A 25,564-nucleotide genomic window follows, 5' to 3' on the forward strand; every position below is an offset into this window, starting at 1 on the left:
CCAAAGGAGTTGGGGGACGAGAGTATGAGCTGAAAGTGGGAAAGGTGGTGGGAGCGAGAGGAAACGGAAAAGTGAAACGAAGTGGGGCAAAGTGTAGCGATGCGGCGTATCGTCGGAAGTGAGTGCAAAGGACACTGACACAAAGGACCACAGACAACAATGACCGACAAAGTGGACACGCACACATGCAACAAAGCACAATGTAGTATACCTACATTTATGGTACAAAGAGTTGCATGTGCAGTGATATGTGAAAGAAATACATCTCTGCATGCAGCCGGACGCGCCACAAGCCGACATGTAGTTATCCTGGCATTTGTGTAGATGATAAGTGGAGCTACTTTTCCTTTGGCACACATACGTACGTATCCTGTTTTTTTTGTGTTTTAAGCTGGCATGCGAATGTTATGCGATATGCAAATAAGTTATATACAAACTAATATATGTGAGAGTGTACAAGACAGTGCGACGTATAAAAATTGAATACAAAATGTTAAATAGAAAGTATTGGCCGGAAAGGCGAAGGAAGCATCTGTTTTATATATATTTTTATTTTTTGTGTAATAAAGCTCTTTTTAATGCTTTAAAACTTTTCCTAAAAAATTGTAATTTTCCGGTTAGTTATCTTGTAGATTGTGAAACCCGTTAGTATAACTGGCAAGATAAGCAAGCAGAGCACAGATATAAAATCACAATTTATCTTTAAACGCATTTTTCTTAAAAATAAATATTTCAAATTTGCTTAATTGATTACTTGGAGACAAATGATCCTATTACTATAGATTAGCAGGCCAAAAACGATTATTATTTTGGCTGAAGGTAAAATTTTCATATTTTTTCGACCGCAGCACATTGTACGGACAGTATCTTTACAACAGCGGGCCAGACGTTCTTCCTTTCCGCTGTTTTGGCGTCTATTGGAGATTCCAAGTGTAGCCAGGTTCTTCTCCAACGGGCCTTTCCAACGGAGTGGAGGTCGTCCTCTCCCTCTGCATCCCCCGGCGTGTACTGTATCTAATACTCTCAGAGCTGGAATGTTCATTTGGACGACATAACATAGCGAGCGTAGCCACTGGGTCTTAATTCGCTGAACTATGTATGTCAATGTCGTCGTATATCTCGTACAGCTCATCGTTCCATCGACTACAGTATTCCATTCTCAATGGACAAAGGGCCATACAACTTCCACAGAACCTTTCTCCCGAATAGTATCGTCTAGCAAAAAATATATCTTTCATGTTTTATCTACTGGGATGATCATAATCAATGCAGCAGTCTTAAAAGCGGCTGAAAAGTACGTATTCTGGGAGTCTGTAAAATCAGCCTTCATGTCGGTGATATTCCACCCAAATGTTTTCTGATTTTTCAAGTTATAGTTGACTGTGGCGATGATGGAGGTGTGAGCTCAATGCAACGGTACGATGAGAGGGCAAATATGTAGTAAATTTCTTCTGTATAACAGTCTTATGTCTGTTTGCCAGTGTTTAAGTCTTGACCTCCCAAACGCGGTACTGTCAAGAAGGAAGTGTTGAGTTGTTTCCACCTCAGCCTTACAGCATGAACACCTATAGGGCCTGTTAAAAGCCTCAGAACTAGTTAGAGGCTAGCTTTACTGAGAAAAAAATATCACTAGATCTCTTGCGATCGATCTAGGGCCCAAAGGCTTTTGCGACAGCGCATGTACCGATGGCGGCCTAGCGCTGGTCAAGCTTCGGTGAAGCCCATCTATCTAGTAGTAGAACACAAGAGAAAACGGAAGCACCGACCCGATTTCATTCTACCGATACCAGTTTTATCTCATTCGATGCTCGAGGGATCGTTCCCGAATTTCTAAAACTTTTCTTGACTTGAACTACTAGAAATTTGATATGTTGCAAGCAGTTTCTTGGGATTTCAAAACAAAAAAAAGGAAAACAGTTTTCCATCAGAAAAATTTGAGTTTGATCAATCAGTTTGTATGGCAATTATATCCTATACTTGCCAATATCAGCGGTTTCGACAGATGAGCAGAAATTTAAGATCCGTTCGTGTATATACATTTGGCCAAAAATAAAAAAATCACTCAGCTCGTCACGTTCATGATTTATGTATAAATATATAGTTTGTAGGTTCTTCAACGCTTCCCTTTTAAATATCGTGGCAAACTTCATATATTGAGTAAAGTATAAAAAGTATTGACAGAGACGACCGGCCTATAAATATTTTGGATACCGGCTTTATAACCTCTCCGACGATATCCTGAATAAGTTGCCTACATTAAATTAAAGAGTTGAGTAAAATGGTTTACCGTCACCGCCCTTGGACCTAATAACAAAATTCAGAAGAAAATTACTTTTAGATCTGTACAATTCAGGGTTCTTTATGTGGTACTAATATTTTAGTCTTTAGAGAAACAAGTTCAGAAAGAATCGAAAATAGATAATGTGACGATATCAGCGTAACCAGAAATTTTCAAATTGTTTGACTTTCTCCTCTCCTCTTTCTCCTTTAATTCGATCATTAATAAAATGCTAATTAATTTCTGACGGACTTCTCTATTCAAGCATAGATTTCACAAACAAAGAAAGGGGGAGAACTTTGCTTTTCCGGCCAAGTTAAACAATTTTTTCTCAAACGTCATATTGCATTCCAATCAGTTTTTTCACTTAAACTCTTTGTTGCAGCAGTGAATCACAGCTGTTTTAACCACACATTCGTATAGTATAGCTTAGGAATTATTAAAAACTTGCAACCGCAAAGCTTTGTAAGCTCAGACACACAAATACCATTGTATTTACGCTAGTCACATGCCAGACTTGTCATTTGTCATGTGTCACGTCTGCCGCATGCATTGGTATGTCCTTCTATGGTACTTTGTGTGCTTGTTTTTTGCATTCTGATTATTATTTATGTTTATTTATTCAAAGATATGCATAAATATGATATCACAATGGTCACTCCTTTCGTTTTTCGGTCAGCAGCAGCAGCTGAGCAACCACAACTGTTTGTTTGCTTTCGCTCGTAATTCATTTCCATAGCAAATGGTTGCTTGGCAAAGGACGACACAGTTGGAGCAGTTAAACTGGACACTCTGAGTGCTGCGTGTGTTTTTGTTATATGCTTGAGATTTGCTAGTTCGCATATTTAATTTGGACAGAAGATGCTTTAGTTTGTGGTGTCCTGTGTGATTAATGTTTGTTTGTTTACTTTCCAAATACTAAGGTCGGTTTTCATTGTTTTGAATTAAATCCTTTTAGGACTTCGAAAACTATCTTCATTGGAAATTTTTCCAGCATTAAGATTTTCTGCTTTCTAGTTTTAGATATTCTCGTTGTCTTCAACATTAAAACAATTTACATATCTTATCACGCTTATCAAGACTAGCTTCTTCAAATATGTAGATTTTGGAGCTAATTCCGACATTGTGAGACACACAATGCTTCTTCACATGGCAAATGTTTACTCCCTCTCAAATAAATTTATCTGATATTAAATACCCCCACCAACATGTTTTTCGGATCTGTTAGTATAAATGGTCCGTGTGGCATTTTTTCCGTGCGCGTGCTATTAATAGGTGTTGGCGACGAGCAACTTCTGTGTGACTTCGAGACCCCTCTGGCGTATAGTAGAACGTAGGAAGTCTATTGAAGTACTTGTTCTTAAAGTCTAACTTGTTGTAATCGTAGAAGTTTTAATTGGATATTTTTCGATAGGCTTTCATCTGGGAAGGCGTTTTCTTTTCAGACGAAAATTGTCAAAGTTGTTTAGTTTTCCAAGACATACTAAAACTGATATTAGCCTTCTCGATGAATTTGTGATTGGCTCAAAGTGGTTTACTGAATTATGAGGCTCTTTATGATACAGTACAAACTACCCAGCACTTCCTTCTTGACTGCCCTGCTTTTGGGAGATCAAGACTTAAGCACTTGGGGGCACATACCTTCAGACATCCCATCGATCTGGCGCGCATAGAAATTAAGCGTCTTTGCAAATTTGTATTGGCTACTAAGCGGTTCGCCGATCTCTAAGTCTGATTACGGGAGTTCGATTTTCAATGGCTTCACAAAGGACTACATCTATTGGTTCATGTGCGATCTCTGATCAGCGATCTAACCTAACCTAACCTAACCTAGACACCACAATGGACCGGTGTTCTAAGCTGTCCAAGGGGGTTTTTGCTAGGATCGACCCTTCCACCTATCCTAATCTACCTTATGGATGTTTGCTTTGGCCATAATCGCCCCGTTCGAGTGTCTCGACGACTTGAAATCGCTCCTTCTAAGGTATTAGGCGGATTTAACTTATGTTTGGCAATATATATTGTATCATTGAAAATCAAGCCGACATCACGTCAGTATGCTGAAATAGCTGAATAGTAGAAGTAGAGCTACTTTTTTCAATAACCTTTTTTTGAAAATTACGTATGAGTCGTGTAAATCTCTCATGTTATTTCTGTTTGATAAGGCGTACTGTGTGTAGAATCGCAACACCATCACCAATGTTGAGACTCAGCTTCATTATTGAATAACATTAGACCGAATAAACTACGTCCAGGATGCAATGAAGAAAATATAGGAGCCGTAGCTGAAAGTGTACACGAAGACCGTGGAGAGTCGATTCGGCGCCAATCCCTGCAACTCGGACTGACGTATGGAACAACTTGGCGCATCTTAAGTAGATATCTTAAATTGAAAGCATACAAAATATAGCTTGTGCAAAAACTGAAGTCGTTCGACCTTCCCAAAGGACATCGCTTCGCTCTATGAGCTCTTGAAAGGTTCCATGAAGATTCGAAGTTTTCGAGTCAAATTATATTTAGCGATAAAATCCATTTTTGGCTCAATGGGTATGTAAAAGAAAGCAAAATTGCCACATTTGTGACGAAGAGCAACCTAAAGAAATTCAAAATCTGCTATTTCATCCAGAAAAAACAACGTTTTGTTTTGGTCAGAGTCAGAGAAAATTGGACTCAACGTATGGACCATGTGAGACGCAGGCGCTGCCAACATTTGAAAGAGATAATCTTCAAAAAATAAATGCGATAGAATGCTCTTTCGAATGATAATAAACATTCCCCATTAAATTTAAAATGTCTGTGTTTTTTCTAGGAAATTTCGGAATGGAAATATACTTATAGTGCTTATCAGACCTCAGCATTCTACTTTTTCAAAACACCTAACAAAAATGTTTTCTGTTTTTTTTTACAAGCCGATTACTTCATGCAATTACCAATTATTACACTAAAGACAACTCTTAAAACCAACTGTGACCATAAAAGCTATAATATCCAACGAGTTATTCCATATAAAAACAGCTAAGCAATATGAAATGATATTATGAGTTCACACGCAATTATTGCAAGCTGCTTCCAGTTCTCCGTACACTCGAATACATTTTTTGTAGCCGCTCTTAAAGCGCCAATACAGCGAAAAGCTGATTTTTCTACGAACATGCTGCTAATACTTCAGAAAATTTTCACATACTTACAAAAAACACACGTACATATATATGTATACCTATTTACAACGGTGCTTGTGTTGCATGAAAACAATTTGCGGCAACATTTTCACCATATTCCACAAATGTTCACATAAAATGCACAAAATATGAGAATTCACTCGATATCTTTTCCAAACTAACGACCCAATAACAGCAAAGTATTGGGTGCCCATTGTTATGGATTTAAAAACGACCGAGCGGGCACGAATGGATAAACAGTCTCATATTTATACAAGCGTATTTGTGTGCAATTGTGTATGTAGTGAGTGAAGTATTGGCCACTCATGCCACATGCATAAACAGGACACATGCCATGCTTTGTTACCCTTTTATAAAATATAACACAAATAGAAAGGCGAGTCGCAGCGAATTTTCAACAAATATTGATGTGAATAACAACATACATACATATATATGGTATATGTACATACGTATATCTAATACAATAAAATATCCAGTCAGTAAAATGTTAGGAACACTTCGTTTGAGTTGCTTATGTGATTGCGTTTCCTTTCAAAAAAGACGTTTTGCGGTGGCCGCTATATCTCTGAATTGGATCCGCTGAAATTAAAAAACCAAACAGATTTTGTTAAAGTAATGTTAAATCTAGTAAAGTAAATCAAAAGAATAATAATAAAAGAAAATTGTTCGACAAAATGGCGGTTTCGAAAAAAAATCGATTTTTGACTGAAATTTCGGCTTCAAATTGTTTATAATAGAAAATACTTATCGGTGAAAAAAAATCTTCGTTCGATTAATAAAAATAGTTTTAAGAAGTTCGTGTTAAAATTTGAGACTCACCGACTTTGAAAACAGCATTTTGAGAAAAACGCGTTTAAAGTTGGGCCTTTTACTTCCAAGCACTCTGAGACGCTTTTTCAAATTTACGTGTAACTTCGAAAATATCCACCGGAACGATATGAAATTTTCTGTGTGTATTCTTATATATATGTACATTCAGAAAATAAAATAAAGATACGCGATTTTTTGAAAATTCTAACTGTATATAACACCTTAATTCAAGTGTCTTTTCTTCTAAATCGCCTGGCTTTCATGTATGCGAGCGGCAAAAGCATACACGCAAAAACAACAAGTTTCATATAATACAACAAAACAAGCTTGGATATATTTTCTGGGGATATATAGATGATTTCAGCCTGCTTTTGCAGCTCGCTTACGATATTGACCGAAGCTATAATACCTTTCACAGGTGTATATTCTATTGAAAAAGGGGTATTATACAGACAGACGGATATGGCAAAACGACTCAGTTCGTCCTTCTGAAAATTAATGTATATACTTTATAGGGTATCCTAAGCTTCCTGGGGGTTACAAACTCCCTGGAAAACTTAATATATCGGCTTAGAATATAAAATTGGGTAATATTTTCTGAAGTGACCTTTTACTTTTAATCAAATTAATTTCTCGTAGAGATATTTACCGGAAAAGAACTTGAAATGATCCATAGTGAGTGCGTTAGCATAGCTCTCTTAATTTATATTTAAAAATAAATAGAGAGTTTCAACATAAGGGCATAACGTCAAGATTTATTTGAAGTTTCACTTATATTCCATACTTAATACCGTCGACTTTATTATATGTATATCAGTTGTATATTTTGATCTCTTCAGAGAGTATTTTTATATCGGTTATTATTTTACCGATATTGCGCCAAAACCCTCAACGTGACATGTATATATGTATATAGTACGAGTACACTTACGGCTAACAAATATATGAGATTTAATATCAAAATTATTTGTGAGAGGATTAAATGTATAGAAAGACCTATTTTGTGTTGTTTCTAAAACTGCTTCTGCAAGAATAATTATTGGTCAGAAATCCAGGTTTCTTTTCGTAGACTCTATATCTTTTACTATATATAGTTCCGATAGCGATTTCATTGAACTTCTACTACAGAACCACTTCTAACTGCACTGAAATCAATATGCTTCTTTTTCGTATATAAAAAGCCCGGTTAGTTAGCCTACATTCATATATAATATTATATGAACATAAAGAATATAAATAAGGGAATATATGTATTACATTACAAATGGAGGGACACACATATCATATAAATTGAATTTCGCCCATCGATACGCATAAACACGCATATAACGGGTGATTTTTTTGAGGTTAGGATTTTCATGCATTAGTATTTGACAGATCACGTGGGATTTCAGACATGGTGTCAAAGAGAAAGATGCTCAGTATGCTTTGACATTTCATCATGAATAGACTTACTAACGAGCAACGCTTGCAAATCATTGAATTTTATTACCAAAATCAGTGTTCCCCCCCCCCCCCGGTTCGAAATGTGTTTCGCGCGCGTGTCTTTGTTCAGCGATGAGGCTCATTTCTGGTTGAAATGGCTACGTAAATAAGCAAAATTGCCGCCATTGGGGTGAAGAGCAACCAGAAAGCCGTTCAAGAACTGCCCTGCAATCCCGAAAAATGCACTGTTTGGTGTCTCTCTTGGTTTGTACGCTGCCCAGGTGGAATCATTGGACCGTATTTTTTCAAAGATGCTGTTTGGACCGCAACGTTACTGGTGAATGGCGATCGCTATCGTTCGATGCCTAACAAAACTTTTTGTTGCCAAAAATGGAAGAACTGAACTTGGTTGACATGTGGTTCAACAAGATGGCGCTACATGCCACACAGCTCGCGATTCTATGGCCATTTTGAGGGAAAAACTTCGCGACAACAATCCATCTCAAGAAATGGACCCGTAAGTTGGCCACCAAGATCATGCGATTTTAACGCCTTTAGGACTATTTTTTGTGGGGCTACGTCAAGTCTAAAGTCTACAGAAATAAGCCAGCAACTATTTCCAGCTTTGGAAGACAACATTTCCGAAGAAATTCGGGCTATTCCGGCCGAAATGCTCGAAAAAGTTGCCCAAAATTGGACTTTCCGAATGGACCACCTAAGACGCAGCCGCGGTCAACATTTAAATGAAATTATCAAAAAGTAAATGTCATGAACCAATCTAACGTTTCAAATAAAGAACCGATGAGATTTTGCAAATTTTATGCGTTTTTTTTTTTTTTTAAAGTTATCAAGCTCTTAAAAAATCACCCTTTACATACTTATGTGTAACAAGGCGCTCATATGACAAAGTATAATCCTAACAGCAATATTCGTAGTAACGGCTAAAGGGTTTGCAACATTTTGCGGCACACACTTTCACAGGAGATGAGTAGAGTAATAGTGAGTTGGCAACCAGCTGTCACTTTTAATTTGATTGGGAATACCACATACGCACATATTGTTCATCATTCGGTCGACCGCATCATTTGCGGCACACATTTAGTTCATATATGGCAGGCAATGCCACTCGAATGGATGACAAACTGGTCACTGCTGCATCTAAGTGGTAGAAATAGTATGTAGATCGTTTAGCATGGGCTTTTCACAGTCAAATGGGCCGCTTGAAATTGCTGAAGTGTAAATTTGCTGTTAAGTTGGCAATGATTTAATATACGTACATATATATTTAATTATGGGGTACTTGATAGCTGGTGAAATATATTGCTTTCAACTGTTTCTCACGTTTTTTATGATAGTCTGTTGACCCTTTTCCAATAAAATTAAATGAAACGCAAAAAATACTATTTTTTTTGGTTTGTACACAATTAGATAATAGTTATAGCAGTTGAAGCCTTTTAGATGTCATCATATCATCATTTTATCATCAAAGGGATGTCTAATCTTTTATGTAATATTAATGTTGATCGATAGAGTTTTTCGTGTTGGAACATTTCAAATTTTATGACGATAAATCGAAAAAAAAATTTTCCATACAAGGACCTGACTTTGATAGTAACTTTAGCTATGTCTTATATCAACAACTTTTGTTAATATTTACTTGTATAATACTTCCATGACCCAAATTCACAACTTTCGTTTACATTTTGTCAAGTCCAGAACCTTTATTTACATTTAGATAAGTCCATAACCTTTGTTTACATTTGGGGTCAATGAACCTTTTTCTTATATTTTATGGTGCCAATGACCTCTTTGTTTACATTATGAGACCAGTGACCCTTTAGTGTACATTTTGCCGAAGTCAATGATACTTTTGTTTACATTTGGTCAATTTCACAACCTTTGTTTATGTTTAGCAAAGTTAAGAACCTTTTTTTTTACATTTAAGGCAAGTAAACTTTTACATGTTATGGGGTCAATGCCTCTTTATTTATACAATATTATGAGGCCAGTGACCCTTTTGTTTACATTTTATCAGGTCGGTAACCTTTTACTTACATTTAGCCAAGTCAAAAACCTTTGCTTACATTTGGGGTTAATAGTCCTTTTGTTTACATTATGAGGACATTGACACTGGTTTGGGAAATATATACATTAAACCTCTTATGGGTCGGGATCTTGCTTACTTTTTAAATAATTTTCGTTCAGAGGTGCCTCTCACTAATGCAATTGGCTGCTCTTAACATAGTATTATATCTTAGTTTGCGACGTAGTTATTTCTTTTAGATAAAAATGGTTCTGCTATGGTTTTTTTCGTACTCGAGATAACTTCTACTATTTTAAATATTTGACAACGTTGTCTACGTTTAGGTGATACTGAGAGAAGTTTTGAGTATTGAAAATAATGATAAAGATATGAATTTTAATAATCTAGAGTTCTTTCAGAACAAATAAATCTTATACCAATAGATACTGTAAAAATTGTGTTCACAATAAATTTAATGATAATCGCCATGTCCATTTCAAAAGTGTTTCCAAATCGTTTGTCAGCTCTTATACAATGCTCGTTTAATCCCGCTCAGTCATTATCAATTACAAATGACGCATAAACCAATAACAACAGAAAACCACATTGATGCTAGCTATTATTTAGGGGGCGCATTTTAAAAGATGCCCAGGAATGTCTCACTTGTCTTTTATTAGAAATACCAGTGCGTGTGGCGATGCGTACAACCCTAATCTCTATGAATGAACGAATGAAAAGCCTCTAATTTTATTGTTTTTGAGAAGCATTCAAATGGAAATACAATTTTTTCCAGCAACAATGCGGCTAGAGCTTGTGCTGTTACCGACAGTGGCGTGTCGCTGCTTAAACGTGATTGAAGGTCGCCGCTGCCCATATATTTAACGCTTGGTTTTAGGTCTATGGTGTGGAGGGGCTTGCTGGATTTTGTGCTTCTTCCAATTTTTTGGCTTTTCCTATTTTGGCTTTTTCACTTTTCCACTTCTCCACTTTTTAGCTTTTTCCTATTTTGGCTTTTTTGCTTGCTTTGCTTTTGTTTTTCTCCCCTAAAATTACTCTTACTTTTTGTAGGCTGAATAAAGGCATTCCATCGCCCATAATTTACAGCTTAAATTGTAGTCCTCGAAGCGTATCTATCACTCTGGCCGTGTTAAGCGATTTTCTACAGTCAGTAAATATTGCGTATACGACATGGTGTACGTTCGTAAAACCATCGTCTAGTCTAAAATAAGTCGATAAGTCGATTTAAAAGAAAAGCAAAAACAGCGAATGAACAATTTTATGGTTGTTTATTGTTGTTACACTCACACATGCATTGTTGCTAGGAATTTGAGCGAAAATTCAATTTGCGGCTTTATTGCAAGTGAACCAAAACAAAATTTCGTAAATAAAAATGAAATAAATGAAAAATATAGAAAAAGAGACATTGCGCGGCAGGCAGACAAAGCAATATTTATAACCGGCTATAAAAAATTATGTCGTTATGTACATATATTTGTTGTATTTATCTTCTTCTTTGCACTTGCATTTCATATAAATTTCACCGTGATTTAACCTTTCAATAAAAGCAACAAAAAATTTCATATATTATATTTTAATGCGTTAGGTCGTAAAGCTGCGTGGCATAAAAAATAAATAAAACAAACTGTAGGGAAGTGGAAATAAAATAAAAAACACAGAAAATTCAAGGCTCGTGCCTCACACTTTCGCTAAATGCGCTTGGCGTTTATTATTGCGTTTTTGCAATATTTTGCCTTATTTTATTTGCCATACATATACATATATATAAACAAATATATACAATATACTTGTACAAACACATATTTTTGTTTTTGCCCTCCATCATCTTCACACCAACGCATTTCAATTTGTACAACTTTTACAGCATGCATTTTATATGACTTCCCGCTTTTGTTGTTGTTGTTATTGTTGTTATCCTTGTTGGTTTTATTGTGGTTGAGGACAAATATTTACGACTCCCTTCGGCTGGCTTCTATTTGCGCACCATAAAAGTTGAGACGCCTCTAAAGCGCATCTGCGGCTGAGTCACATTTTTCGGAAGCGTTAAAAATGCAATAAAATCTGTAGATGACTTTGGTCGAGGAAAAAATGCTTTCCATTTCATGCCATGAAATATAGTATTTGCAATGTGGCAGGGATTTTCGCGTGTTGAAAAATTAACAGCTTTTAAAAAATGTGTATAAAAAACTCTGTGCACTCGTTTTGGAACGAAATATTTCCGTTTTTGTTAGGTAAGTGCCAAAAGCGCATTTGATGTATTTATAAATCGAGAAGTCAGTACACATTCTAATTTTTCATTTTTTTTTTCATTTTGGCATCTGCTGTTGTATTAAATAATTATTTTAAGTTTCTATTAAGTACGCAACTAAGTTTTCGATTTTTTTTTAATGAAAAAGCTATTTTAATGTAAGGAAATGATTAGAAATGAATTATTCGAATTATTGCCCATCGCAAGTCACAACTTTTTTCCATATTTTTGTAAAGCTCGAACATCATTACGGCAGAACTGTTCGTCTTCTGATGCTATCCAAAAATCAAGCCAATTATGCGTTGACGTCTTGAGACTGAAAGTGTTTCCTAGCCATCGAACGGAAGAAATAATAATCGGACGGTGCAATATATGAGGAATATGGTGGATTTCCTATTTAAGCGTTTACAGATTGGTTTTAATGGCTTTGGCAACCTAAAACCGGGCGTTGTTGTGCAGCAGAATCATTTTTTCCTATCTTTCCTGTTATTGGGGTCATTAGGAACCCTAGTTACTTGTTTTTGAATCATTCCTAGCACAAGTAGCCCCTTTAAAATTGCTGATCGCATGATTTCCAATGCTGAAGCAAGCTCTTCTTGTGTTTGATACGAATTCTCATCGATCAAAATCTCTAATTCACCGTCTTCAAAGTTTTTTTGGCCTTCTTTCGTGAGGAAGGTCGTGCGGACGGTCGTTGGTATTGCGTTCTTTAAAGCGACGAAACCAACCCAGGCACGTCTTAAAACAACACCTCCACCTTCTCGTGTACATTAGCCGCCGTTTTCTTTGACTTCCCGCAAATGAGGATTATTTGTCAATTTTACATATGGCTCATGCAGCTCACGACTTCCGATCCTAGACCAAGTATCCTTTGGGTAGCCAAAAAACAAACGTTTGAAGGCCACCTAAAGTGGGAAGGCGAATCATCCCTTCGTAATGTATTTATTGGCTTAAATTTTATTGTTCTTTCTTAGATAAGAAACTTTCTTAAAAGTAGGCACATCGAATGTCCAATTTTTTGAACAGATTGACCTGAACTGATTTGAATATTTGATCTCCATAATTAAATTTGCAGCTTTTAGGGATATTACGTAGACAGTTACAAAACTCTAGTAGCATAAAACTTAATCATTATAAGAATCACTCAATCACCACTAAAATTCCTTAATTTTCTCGTGTGAATGGAGCAGTAATCTGTGCTTTACTTGGCAGACTATCTAAGAAATTCTAACCCCTCTTCACAGTCTCTGTTCTCCATGGTTACTTTCCAGCCGATTTATACGATTATCTATTGTGTTGTTCAATCGAGCGTGAAGCGTTTTTATAAAATTAATCACAACCAAACAAAGCACTAAGCTTCAGGGCCAAAAGGGGCGGCAGAAATGCCGTTAGAACGCAGATAAAACCACTAAAACAACAAAAGATACTTCGATTTCAGCTTAAAGAGCTGAACATAAATGCTTTCTAGTGAATATACCTTAAAACAACCAAAGTTGTTTTCACAAATAACTTTACGTCGCCCTAAACGATGGCAGCAGCTTGCAGCAAGCTGGTGAGGGTAATTAAGTTTTTACGCTTCGTTGCTTTCACTGCACATTGTGTTGCTGTGTTATATATTTTGAATAATAATGCTCATATATAGTATATAATAGGGTGGGGCAAAAAACCATTGCTTTTTTCGATTGGTACCCTGAAAAATTAGTTAATGGACACCTCTAAGAAAGCCTCTCTAGGTATGAGCTCTTGCTACACCTCTAAGAAAGCCTCATTAAGTATGAGCTTTTTGACTTTTCCCATTGTTGCCGTTACAATGAAGAGCTCATACTTGAAGATGCTTTCTTAGAGGTGTTCAACAACCAATTTTTCAGACTACAATGCAAAAAAAAATAATTTATTGACACACCCTAATATATATTAAAAAAATATATATATTATACAAAAATGTATTTTCAAAGCAAAGTTTTGTTGACAACTTACTTTCTCCTTCAGCTTGATTGTTTATTTTATTGTGAATCGTTCTACGGATGGTCTTGTATTTGTAAGTTAACTTGAAATAATTTTGCATTTTCATAAAATTATTTTGCTGCAGCCTCAAGAATTTTGTTTGGTTATCAATTTTAGCATTTCTATGCTCATGAATAATATCTAATTACATACATACATACTTCTATATGCATTAATATTGTAGGTGTATGTTTATGAGGTAATTTTAATGCAATATTCCTGTTCGTAATTCACACAGATAATTATAATAATATTTGGTCAGCAAAATTGGAATTTGAGAAGCTAATATAAATTATTCTGTATATTGATAGCTCATCAATAAATCTTCGAGAGAATTATTAATTTATTCTCCTTGGTGGTGCATAAATTAGCAAATTGTAGTGGCAACATAATTTACACTCAAATTTCGTTTACCTGGTATTTGTATTATGCCAATAAAGCTACATAAATCTTAATTAGTAGATAATGCCTGTTACAACAATATTAATGTACATAATATAATATTTAGTGTTATCGAATATAATATATTTATTATGTTATATAGAAGGAAATTAATGTAATTATTCTTAAAGTGTGGGAAAAGTGACAAGAAATTGTACGCTGATACAAACTTCCTTAAGCAAAGTCATCGAGGCTGATGAGATAGTGGACGAGTTTGTCATCAGAGTTGTGTGGCTGTTATATAACAACGTGACCCTCATTGTAACTCCATGTATTGTCTATACGATCTGGACAGGATCATGGCAAGAAAGGTCAAAGCGCGAAATTAAATTACAAAAAATGGTGATATGTGATACCGAAGTGAGGAAAAAAAAATTTATGCACTAATAGGTCAATTGAAAATTTCCCGGGTATAGTAAAACACATTTTTCAGGCATAATTGAACATAGTTCCCTCTAAGTGTGATATACTCGTAGTATACTGATTATAGTGACCTTCCAACTTTTGGGTACCATTTTTGTAATATGATTTGTGCTTTGCTTCAAAATAGTTTCGCTGATAGCCTCTTCATTCGAAGAAAAATTTTTTCCAGCGAGCATTCTTTTGAGATCTGAGAACTAGGAAGAGTCGCCGGGGGTTAGATCTGGAGAATACGGTGAATGCGGGAGCAGTTCGAAGCCCGATTCATGGATTTTTGCCATTGTTTTTACTGACTTGTGACAAGGTACATTTCCGTGGGGAAACAGCACTTTCGTTTTCTTTAAATGCGGCCGTTTTTCGGTCCATAACGCTTTGTAATAGTCGCTATTGATGGTGTTTTCTTACATGATAGTCAATAAAAATTATTCCATGCACATCTCAAAATACAGATGCAATAAACTTGCCAGGCAACTGCTGCGTTTTCCAAGCTTTGGAGCGGGTTCATCCTGCGCAGTCCTCTTTGATGACTGTTCAGTGGACATTGGAGTGAAACTATGAAGTCATTTTTCATCCACTGTCACGTATCAACACAAAAACTCGGGGTTTATTATGCTTGAACTATTCCAAACACTGCTCCGAATTATCAACTCGTCGTGGTTTTTGGTCAAAAGTGAGCTCACGCGGCACCCATTTTGTACAGAGCTTTATCATACCTTAGTATTCGTGAATAATAATATATATATGTGTGTTTAGTTGACATATTGAAAATGCTTGCTATCTCGTACAACTTCACTTTATGGTCAAAATCTTTTTGATATTTTCGTCGGTAACAACCTGTTTTGGAAGTCCACTGCGTTCACCCTCTTCGGTGTTCTTTGCACCGCGTCTAAACTTAGCATACGAGGCATGAAAATTAAGTAATGAGACTGATTCCATAAAAACTGTATATTTGAAAATTATTCTACAACTCTGCCATCCCCTTCAAAGTAGTCCCCTTGGGCAGCTATACAGCGATTCCAGCGCGTTTTCCATGCTTCGTAACATTTCTGGAACGCTTCGACTGGGATGTCCGCGAGTACCCTCGTCACGGCCGCCTGGATGTCCGTAATCGACTCAAAATGGGTTCCTTTGATCACCGATTTTGTTTTAGGAAACAAAAAAAGTCACAGGGTGACATGTCGGGCGAATAAGGCGGCTGTTGCAACACGGCGATCCCTTTAGGGGCCAAATACTGGGACACGCTGAGGGCGGTGTGGTACGGCACGTTGTCGTGATGAATGATCCAGTTACGAGCGATGTCTGGGCGCACCCTGTTGACTCGTTTTCGCAATATTTCGAGTACTTGGCAATAATAGACTTGATTCACAGTTTTCCCCGGTGGAACGAATTCTTTGTGGACGATTCCACGGCTATCAAAAAAGGTAATAATCAACGTTTTCACCTTCGACTTGCTCATGCGAGCTTTTTTCGGGCGGGGGCGCGCGGAGACAACCATTGAGATCTTTGGCACGACTAAGAGCACTATCACCATGCACTCTTACAATTTTAGCGTACGCTTCCGAACTGTTTCGCCCAATCTGGCGCAAAATTTTATCGCGACGCGTTGCTCTTGATTTCGTTTTTCCATTTTCATGACGAGTACTACAAACACGCGTCTACTCAACTTGACGCAGCAGGCGAACTAAACAAGCTAGAGCGATGGTACATATGTATATCAATGGAGAGGGAGGAATGGCGGAAAAAGATAAAGGGAATTTAAGGTCTTAGGGTTTACCACAAGCGCGGCAATAAAATCAGTCTCATTACTTAATTGTCAAACCTCGTACCAATTCTTGAAGGGTTGATTTTACTGGAGCAGTGCCTGGAAACTCGCCTTCAAGCTAATTTTTTGTTTCAACCATCATCCGCCTCGTAAATGGCATGTTTATTGTGTTTCAGTAGAGCTTCGTATTTGCTTCAGGACGTTTTTTTTTGCGTTAATTTGTTTGGCAATCATACATTAAGCTTCTTTTATATTCAGCCTAATTTAAATGGACCAAAGGCCGTTCTTGCAATCTTTAGCTCTTAAGCAATCGAGACAGTACTTATACATATATACAGTCCAATCGACCACTTACCAGCACCTTTGATATACAAATTACCGTAATGGAATCGACGAAACCAAAGTTGTGATTGATTCACATTTTCAACCGACAGGCTTGCGTTTTCGCCTTTAATGATAACATAAAAATACGACGTATTTTCTCTTTGCTTGTGTCCGTCTTTTATGTATGTTTAAACAATACTGAGTCGAACAATTTCAAAAGAAAGAAAGTATCTCGACGAATAGGTTATACGCGAACTAGTGTCTCAGTTTCTGAGATATTGATCTGAAATTTCGCTCATATTATTTTCACTCCAAGAAGCTGCTTATTTGTCGGTACCGCCGATATTGGATTACTAGAGGATATAACTACCAAACAAACTGAACGATTGGAATCATATGCTTGTTTAGAAAACTTTTTTATTTGATGATATATCTTCCAGAAATTCGACTTGGATTATGAATCAAGACGAAGATAGAACTTTCCAAGAAATCGTTCAGATCGAACAATTGTAGCATATAGTTCTGGTGCATGTGTTAAGGATATTATACCTTCTTTCGGCCGGACTTAACGTTTTTTTTTGTTTTTTGGGTACATACTCGTAACATAGTTTAAAGTGTTGCAAATAGCTTAGAACTCTCTGTGCAACAGAATTATAATTTCATAAATTTAAATATTTATGCGAAGACATTCAACAAACACTAATAATGACAGAAAAACTTTAAATAAAAACTAATGTTTTTTAAATAAAATCATTGACTAAAAATAAATGAAGCGTGCTTTGTTATAACCTCAAATAATTCACACAAATATTTCAACTATTCAAGAATTTATACACACAACATTTCAGCATATTTAAACCAGCAAGACAACAAAAAGCTTTTACGGCAACCACAAATATAAATTCCCCAGTACACACACATACGTATGCACACAGTCGTACAATTTCCAATTAACTAATTGCTCTATAACAGTAAACATATATGTATATGTGGCTGTATTTACCCCCATGCAGCGCCATGCAGCTCCATGTCTGCTTATAACTGTACTTGTGCATGTGTGTTGAGCAACATGCCAGTCAAATCACTGATGGCTTATTCCTATTGAGCCCGAGCATTTTATGAGCCCTGCTGATCCTATGGCGTGCCGAACAACTCGGATCAAATTTATGTTTGACAACTTAAGTGTGAAAAGCAAATGCAACAAATGCCATTAGAAGTGCATAAAACAGACGGAATAATAAAAGCCAATGGTATTACGCAACATGCAGCAGAGTGTAGAAATTAGAATGCTTTACATACTTCCTACATACACACACACACCTTAACTTAGAACCCGATCTGAGTGGATTTATATGAGTAAACGCTTTCACAGCGCACTTGGCAAGCGTGTGCGAAGCTGCAAATCTCCCGAAACTAAATTAATTTTTCTCAGCAACACAGCAAATTGCCCTAAATATGCAGATTTACCGTAAAACTAGCACGGACAATGCTTGAAATAAATATTGGTTGAGCTCCAGGTAGCTCCATAGTCCAAGCATCTGCTCGCATGGCTTTGTGTTCTTTTGCCGGGCGCATTGCCAATTTTCACTTCAATGGACTTTCACTTTGCCTCTCACTCTCTTTCATTGCTTTTATATACAACTCTCTTCGGTAAACCGGTTTGTTTAACGGACTGCCTATGCGCCTGTGGGTGCCGCAAGCAAATATCCTTTGCATGGTCTAATATCCTTGCTGCTCTGTCGGTTTCTTACGACTCCCTGTGGTTTAATATACAATCTACTCAAGCGTGCAGAGCTTCTTCCGCATGTATGTAAGTAGATGTGTATATGTGTGTGTATGAATCTCCATTGTATTGCCTTTTTGTTTTTGTGCATCTGCGTGGCCGCACACATTTAGCTTTTCACCGAATATTGACCAGTTAAAGCCCTTCGACCGCACACAGAGCCTTGTCTGTGCCCTCTTGGGCTTTTTCCCAACTGGCTTTTGTTGCTCCAGTTTAGTTGTTGCTTTATTGTTGCCCATATGCGCCTACTTGCGTCATTTGTCCGTCGTCAAGCGGGAATTTTGCAAAGACTTATGACCAACTACAAGCACAAGCTCGTATGGTCCATTGGTAGTCCAGTTTTGCTCACTTTGCTAATTTTTGTGTCAATAAATCTGTACAAATTTGTGGGACATATACTATGGTTGCTCTGCTGAACATCAATTTTTTACTGGAACCAAGATTTTGTTTGTTGAAAATTAGACAGGCTACACTGTGTGACACAATTTTTCTAACACAAATTGGATAAAGTGTTTTGAATTCCTTAGCCTAGCGCAAACGATGCATAACACTTAAATAGTATTCCATCTTGATAGTTTGGCCGGTCGGAAGAAATTCGGTGTGCATCACACCTTGATAATCGAATACAATTGTCAACATAACCTCCACTTTTGACCTGCCTTAACGTGGGTTTTTTGGCTTTGCCTCAACTTTCCCATGATATTCGGCCGATTGATCGTCTGTTTCCGGGTCGTACGCATAGATCCAGGAATTATCGTCAGTTTTAATACATATCATGTCATCCTGGTAGTCGGAAGGCATTGTTTCACAGTTTTTAACTAGATGCTGTTTTTGAATGATTTCGGAACCAAACGTGCTTTCACTCTTCTTAGATCCAAATGATCTTTTGAAGAGGTTTTCAGTGGCCATTTCGACATTCCAACGATATCAACAAGATCTCTGAGTGTTAATCGTTGATTCTCACGTACCAATTCCTTTATATTATTAACAGGTTGACCATCAGTGGATGTTGGTGGCCGTTCTGGACTCTTTGAACAATTTCCAAAATTCTGATTGATTTGGTAGTTGTGTTTGGACACAAAGTTTAATGGAACTTCATCGTAAAAATCGCCAAATGCACTTTATGTATTTTTTTTTCATTCTTTTGATATGACATTTAGCACAGATGTACCTGACAGTCATGCCAACAAAAAAAAATTATGAATCAGTTTTCGCGTGAAATTTAAATTCAAAAGTCTTACTATTTTTTGTCACAGTACACTTTGGTATCTAAACGGATCATTTCGACAAAAAAAAAATGCCTCTATCCAACGCTGGCGGTCTTTTCTCAGAACATGGGGTAGATGTGTCAGAAGAATCAGCTGGAGAATATGGGCTGGGATCTTTTTGCGGCTAGGTCAAGGACAGGTGTGGAGATTGGTGGAGGAATCTATTGTCAGGAACTACCTATCAATAAAGTTTCAGGATTCCTTACTAATGTGCAGCTTTTAAAGCCGTAATTATTGTCACTAAGGTAGCAGTTAATTTACTGCTGCGGGGAGCAATCATATTTAGACAAGTGGTTATCCACTCTGATGGTTACCTGACAATACTAGCCTTGTATTTACTGACCGGGAGCTCGATGCTGCTCAGGGAATGTCTAACATTACTATCAAAGGCCTAAGTTAGTTCTACAAGAAAGAAACATCTCTACGTTTTCTCCTAGAATGTACCACATATGCGAGTTCATGGATAAAATACTACGGATTTCAAAACTTTAGCAATCCTGCTGAGTTTACGGGAATGGAAATTGAATACAAATTTGTAATGGATTCAAGGCGCTTTTTCGACACTTAAGATCTGAAAGCTCTGTTTCTGGCAAAGGACTGGAAATAATAGTTCAAGTTCGATCCCTTCAACTAGCAATGTCAGCACCGAGCAAGCTAACTGTGCCCTTAAAGCTGGTCCAGAAGTGTCTTTCCTCACTTGATATTAGCTATTTCATTATTCGACTCGTTTAGATGCTTGGTCATAGGGGAATCATTGGTAAATGAAAAGCCGACGAATTAGCCAGTAAGGCACTCTTGGCTTGCTCACATCGTATAAGAACGAGTAGGATTTCCATTGGCATTTTGCATTGGTTGGTTAACAATCCGCGTCAGTGTGACAGCAAGATCCTTTGGTCTAGAGTAGAACGCAGGAGATCTGCAGAACTACCTGTCCCTAGCAAAGTTCATCCTGTAGCAGTCGTATGGGTTTTTAATGAACATTGTCTCATTGGCATTCATGCTCAAAATTTTGTTTAATGCAAGTTGTCATAGTTTTATGTAGGAGGGCATCTTCATGCTTCATGGTACATCCTTTAGAATACTGAGGTTAAAACTTCTCAGTAGCCTTGACTTAATCGTCTCAACAAATCTGTGATAGGCTCAAATCGCTATGTCAGTTTGTGAGGGTCTTATATTGATATGGTAAATTATATAGTAGTTTTAGGTGGCACAATGAATGGAAGTTCTATGCTCCATAAGTGTGATATCTTAACCTAAGCTACCTTAACTTTAGTCCTCTACAATTTTGGAATTACTAACCAACTTAATCTTACCTAGAAAAAATTATAATTAAACGAATCTATGAGAAAAGCATATAGTATAATTGGATGCTTTGAAAGTAACGCAGTGAATTTTGTTTTAGAAAAATAATGGCTAAATTATAATAAACGAGCCATCAGTATTTGAACCATTTTCAAAAAATTATTGTTGAAATTGTTATTTTGTTTCCTGTTTAAATCTCATATTCCTCATACAACGAAAAAGTTACTCTACTTCTCTTTGTAGCTTAAAAATTTACGAATCATTCCATTGAAAGGAAATGAAATATAAATATCATACATTTCGTTAAAACAATTGCACAGCCTTGCCACATACACAGACTCAAAAAGCCAATTCACACGAATTCGCTTATAAATATGTCAGTAAGAAAGACGTGGACGGACGTGTTGTTCTTACTATATTGTTGTATTACGCGCATTCAATTACTTTCGGTTGCGCGTCGGCTTGATACTATTATATGCACATACATATATACCAAATTATATTGGAAAAATATCGGGCTCCGTATGCCTATAAGGAACAATCGAAAAATGCCCATGAATAATAAAATATGGTGGAAGAAAACATAATAAAAACAAAGAACTGTTCTTTCCTTTGTTCTTCTTCTGGGAATAATATTCCGAAATACCCAATTCTTTCTGTTATTTATGTATGCGTCGACAGTTATTGCTCCTCAATGTCCTTTGAAATGCTCCAGTATCGGCACATGCATGCATATGGGTGTGAACTTCTTCACTGCTACTGAAATATTTAAATGTTTGCTCTTGTTTATCCTTATTGTTTTTATTATTTTACAATTTCGTTGGACAATTTTCATTTTCTTTCGCGCGTGCGGCAAGCGCGTAAATGTGTCGATAGTAACTGTAAAGTGGCAGTGGTATTAACAGCTTTGCGAAGATGTGACTCAGAAGCGCAGGGTGAAAGGTAATTTTTGGGCGGAAATAAACGAGAGAATGAAAGCGAACAGCGCTGATATTGTATTCTGTTTGTTTCACACTTTTATGTGCGCTTTATTCTGAAATCTTATTGAATGAATAATAAGTGTGGTTGGTTGTCAATGGGTTCAAAAATAAAAAATCGGTTTAAAACGGTAACGTTGGTTTAGAAAATCGACAAAACGTTTCATTTAACCTATAACTGAAAACCAACAGTCGGTTAACTATAATATATAATATATAATCTATAATCTGTAATATATAATTTATAATTTATAATCTATAATCTATAATCTATAATCTATAATCTATAATCTATAGTCTATAATCTATAATATATAATCTATAATCTATAATCTATATTTTATATTTTATATTCTATATTCTATAATCTATATTCTATCTTCTATAATCTATAATCTATAATCTATAATCTATAATCTATAGTCTATAATCTATAATCTATAATCTATAGTCCATAATCTATAAGCTATAATCTATAATCTATAATCTATAGTCTATAATCTATAATCTTTAAACTATAATCTATAATCTATAATCTTTAAACTATAATCTATAATCTATAATCTATAATCTATAATCTGTTCTGCCTGAATATATATATTGTGCCATTGATATTTATGTTGCTGGCAGCATTCTTTTTTCCGCTTTGGTGCAATCGCTATTTTTCGTTTCCCATTTTTTCCGATGATTTCTGTTTTTGTTGCTTTTATGTTCGTTGCTATTGTTTTCGGAAAATTTCGCTCTTCTGTCATTATTTTGCCAACCTTTTATTGCCCATGTCTGCCCAATATATTAAATAGCCACACCAATTGTGTTCACTGCACACCCATACATGCATATATGTACATGTGTATGGCTGCAGTTTACTCATACGCCATGGCGGTGTGTCGAACACGCCTTTCTCGCGAAACTGTAAATTTAATTTTTTGCGCTCACAACATGACCGCTTTACTGCACACAAAGTAAATATCCACCCCCAGTTCCCTTGAGTATGCTTATTTTTCTATTTTTGTTGATTTTTCTTTAGTATTTCTGTTTATTGCCAGTACATGCGCATATTTTAAAATAAATTTATAGCCAATCGACAGGCAATTAAAGTGTCGTATATCCATATATATCTGTATTTTGTAGTTAGTTGAGTAGGCAACAATTATAAAATATATTTTTGTAAAAAAGAGTTGGCTTGAAAAGATTTTGATCCAGTGGTCAAATGGCACCTCAGTCGGATTTGAAGTTAATCTAGAAAATCAACAATCTTTCTGATCTAAATTGGTTATAATTTTTACCGAGAATTCCAATAGAGTATAACGTGACTCAAGATCTTAAGAATACACTCAATTTGTGTTTAAGGGTTACTTAAACAAATACTTATTATTAGCAGAAATTTTATACGGCTTTTGACATTATCCCTCGCTATAAAACTTCCTCCAGGGGTTCTATCAGCGGTGCACAAGCAGTTTAGAAGTAATAAATCAAAAATCACATTTTAAATGGCTCATTGGCGAAACCAAGAAAATCAGGTGCTTTAAAATATACCTTTTAATGCTCTTTTTTAATTAATATATAATATAATTTTATATAATTGCCATCGGTAAGTAAATTCTAGATTAGTCAGGTACTTGCTCTGAATGTAAGCAGGCCTCATGCGTCTCATAATACTTCGTTCTTCGTTCTTCGTTATCCAGATCTTGAGATTTCACATTATTACATTTCTGGAAAATTTCGGCAAACGTGTCTATGTATATAGAAAGCCTTGAAGGCATTTTTTCCGATATTTTTTCCCCATAAATAACCCTATTATATACTATATAATATACTTTATGATTCAATGAAAAAATTACAATCGAAAGATTAGAAACTATGCTTTTTATTTGATTTCAACCTCGTGTTAATATGCTACAAAAGTAGACCGATAGGGACAGCAAAAGACGCCATGTATTTTCCCACTCTTTTGACGTTTCTCCTCAGGAAAGTTTGCCATTTCATTATGGAAAGATATACGATCCAACAACGAGTCGAAATTATTAAAACTTACTACCGCAATTCGAAGTCGGTGGCCTCAACTTGTGCTACGTCCAATTTATGGTCGTCATAATCGTCCTGTCAGATCAACAATTGAGCATCTAATGGAAAAATTTTAATCCACAGCCACCGTGCCAGTGAGAAAAATAAGTGCCCACAGGAAGTCCCAAATATCACATATCTTTCTCAAGGGTTGGGCATCTCTGTGACAAATTTTGCGAAAAGATCTTGGCCTACATCCCTAAAAAATTGACAATTTGATGCAAGAACTGAAGCCGATTGACCACCAGAATTGTCGTATGTTCGTGAAATGGGCTGAGCAACAACTTGAAAATGAACCGGATTTTCATCGAAAAACCATCTTCAGTGAAGAGGCTAATTTCTGGCTGAATGGCTTCGTCAATAAGCTAAATATGCGTTATTTGTGAGGCAGTAATCCACACGTACTCCATGAGGCACCATTGCATCTGGAAAAAAATTACGGTTTGTTGCGGATTATGGACAGGCGGTGTTATGATCTTCGGTGATGGTCAAGATCGGTACGTTATTGTGAATGGGAATCGCTACCGTTCAATGATAACCGACTATTTTTGGCCAGAATTGGATGATATGGACTTGGAAAATATGTGGTTCCAACAGGACAGCGCCAGAAGCGATACAGCGAATGTCACAATCGAGTTATTGAAAACCAAGTTTGGTTAACGTTTTATCTCACGAAATGGCCAAGTCAATTGGACGCCTCGGTAGTGCGATTTGAGATCGTTAGACTATTTCTTGTGGGCATCCGTCAAGTCTATGCTCTATGCGAACAAACCAGCGACGGTTGATAAATTTCGTACGAATATTGAACGTGAAATTGCAGCAGTATCATCCGATTTATGCTCGGAAACCGCGGAAAATCGGGTTTACGGACTGGACTTTTGCAAGCGTGCGCGTGGTGGCCAGGCAAAAAAAAAAAAAGAGTTCCATACATAATGGCATCGTATTTACGTTCACAAAGATTTTCATTGATATCCCAAACCGCTTTTGCTTTATTAAAAAAAGCTTATGTAGCGCTGTTATTGAAAGCCTAGAGGATGATATCCTTAGCTATAACAAAAAATTATTCATTTGTTTCTTCTATCTTCTATCAAGATAGTTATAAAAATTTTGAAAAAATGTTGAGACCCTGGAAATATTCAAAATAGAGTAAAATTTCATTCTCTGAAACTAAAGTATCTTCTGTCTTTTCATTGACCACTATATTTTCTCTAACAAGCCGGTTTACATGCACAATT

Source organism: Bactrocera dorsalis, chromosome 4 (assembly GCF_023373825.1).
Source record: "Bactrocera dorsalis isolate Fly_Bdor chromosome 4, ASM2337382v1, whole genome shotgun sequence".
In the NCBI taxonomy this organism is placed as follows: Eukaryota; Metazoa; Arthropoda; class Insecta; order Diptera; family Tephritidae; genus Bactrocera; species Bactrocera dorsalis.